At 31.9% G+C, this 2,598-nt stretch overlaps 1 non-coding gene across 1 annotated transcript; it reads left to right on the top strand.

Moving 5' to 3' along the window:
- Nucleotides 1-1,362: 1,362 nt before the first annotated feature.
- LOC139903619 (small nucleolar RNA R71) lies at nt 1,363-1,469 on the top strand. Its single transcript, XR_011778429.1, has one exon. It is a non-coding gene; the product is annotated as a small nucleolar RNA R71 (small nucleolar RNA).
- The last annotated feature ends 1,129 nt before the right edge of the window (nt 1,470-2,598 follow it).

Below are 2,598 nucleotides of genomic sequence, written 5' to 3'. Positions count from 1 at the left end.
AATTCTCCAAGGTCTAGTTTAGCGTATAGTGAATACGGCATTAAATTTATTCTAGCACCTAAGTCTGTCAATGCTTTTATTGAACTAAGACTACCCAGAAAACATGGAATTGTGAAACTTCCTGGATCTGATAATTTTTCTGATATCTTATTCAACAGCACTGCAAAACAATTAGCATTCATAGTAACAGCCGAGAGTTCTTCCATTTTCTTTCTATTCGTGATTAGATCTTTCAGAAATTTAGCATATCTAGGCATTCCTGAAATCACATCAATGAAAGGAAGATTTACATTTATTTGTTTAAACATATCCAAGAATTTGGATTGCTCAGCTTCAAGTCTTTCTTTTCTCATTTTAATCGAGTAAGGAAGTGGTGGTTGGTATGGTTTAACATAAGGTTTAGCTTTAACTGTGTTATCTTCATTAACCTTTTCAACTACCGGTTCTGTTTCCTTATCTTGATCAGACTGTGGTTCTTGTGGGGTAGGAATAGCTTCATCAAAAATTACAGACATTTCAGGTGGTTTAAGTGTAATACCACTTCTTGTGGTAATGGCTTTAGCTGTTTCATTCCGGGGGTTAGCATTTGTATCACTAGGTAGACTTCCCGGTTTTCTTTCACCTATTAACCTTGCTAGGTTGCTTACTTCTTATTCCAAATTTTGAATAGAAGCTTGTTGATTTCTAAATGCTTGAGCATTTTGTTCATTGGTTTGTTTCTGAGATGTAAAAAACTGAGTTTGAGATTCAACTAGCTTTGACATCATATCTTCTAAATTTGGCTTTTTATCATCGGTTTGTGGTGGTTTGTTTTGAAAAATAGGTTTTTACTGATTGTAAGTATTGCTGGATACTTGTTGATTGCTTGGACCTTGTTGATTGTTGTATGGAACATTTCGGTTATAATTCTGATTTTGATTGTAGATTGGTCTTGGCGGTTGATAATTATTCTGATAATTATTTCCAGGCCTTTGGTTTATTTATGAAACATTCTCTCTTTGTTCCATTGTTAGTTCAATACTGAGACAATCTTTTGTTAAATGTGGTCCTCCACACTGCTCACAATTAATTTGTATTGAGTGAATATCTTTAGTCATCTTTTCCATTCGTCTCTCGACAGCATCTATCTTTGCAGAAATGAAATCTAAGTCATGGCTAGAATCGGCTCTAGCTGCTTTAGATGATCTAACGATATCTTTTTCTTGGTGCCACTCATGTGAGTGGGAAGCAGTGTTCTCAATAATTTTGTAAGCGTCAGTTGCTGTTTTCTTCATAATGGAACCACCAGCTGCTATATCGACGTCTTTTTTTGTAGTGATGTCGCATCCTTGGTAGAATATTTGTACTATTTGACAGGTGTCTAAACCATGTTGCGGACATCCTCTCAATAACTTTCTAAATCTTGTCCACGCCTCATATAGAGTTTCATTTGGCTATTGTGTGAACGTAACAATTTCTCCTTGAAGTCTCACGGCTTTAGATGCCGGAAAGAATTGTTTAAGAAATTTTTCAACAAAGACGTCCCATGTATCAATCGCCCCTTCAGGTAATGATTCTAACCAATCTTTGGCTTCTCCCTTTAAAGTCCAGGGAAATAACATGAGATATATCTGTTCATCCTCCACTTTTGTTATTTTAAATAAAGTACAGATCCTATTAAAGGTACAAAGATGTTCATTTGGATCTTCCTTCGGTGCACCACTAAATTGGCATTGATTAGTTACCATGTGTAGGATTTGTCCTTTGATTTCATAATCTGGCGCATTAATGTCTGGTTGAGTAATTGCGTGACCTTGGCCAGTGCGTGTGATGACTCGGGAATTTCTGACCAAATTTAAACTTAATCCTTATATGATTTCGACACGATAAGCAAAGTCTGTAAGGTTGAGTCTCAAAAAGTTTGAACTGTTTCATATATTCAATTGACCTTCGACTGCTCTCGATGATTCACGAACAATTAATTGTAAATAGATATGTGTATGTGTGTGTGTGTGTGTGTGTGTGTATATATATATAATAATAATAATTTGAAATATAATTTGAAGTATTATATGTTATTGTTATTAATAAAATAAATAGGATATTATAATAATTATTATTTAAAATATATCTATATATATAAATAAAGTATATTAAAAATAAATATTAAATGATTGTATTACTCGCTTGATGTTTTGATCGATATTAAACAAGTTATAAAAGAACTTATATTATTTTAAAATAAACGGTGATCCGAAAATGAGTTCTATAAATTTTAAGCTTATTAAAAATGTATTTAGGAACTATTTGTTGAGTTTTAAAACTTTTTATATTTTACTAGGGGTTGGGAGTGAATAATTAATGTCATTTTTATTTAATAGATAATGATCGAATTTTATACCATAATGACCAAAATAAATAAATATACTTAATTTAAAATTTTGGCATTTTTCCGAAGACTTTTATCTGCCACTGATTTATCAACGGAGTATGAATTTCAGTCCGTGAATGAAATAATAGACGATGGCTAACTTAATCATATGTTTTAATTTATATTATATTATAATTATTATTATATTATTATTAATTTATCGTTATATGTATAATAGACAGATAGGG

The sequence above is a fragment of the Rutidosis leptorrhynchoides genome, chromosome 3 (genome assembly GCF_046630445.1).
Source record: "Rutidosis leptorrhynchoides isolate AG116_Rl617_1_P2 chromosome 3, CSIRO_AGI_Rlap_v1, whole genome shotgun sequence".
Classification (NCBI taxonomy): Eukaryota; Viridiplantae; Streptophyta; class Magnoliopsida; order Asterales; family Asteraceae; genus Rutidosis; species Rutidosis leptorrhynchoides.
This window is presented reverse-complemented; position numbering and strand designations above follow the sequence as displayed.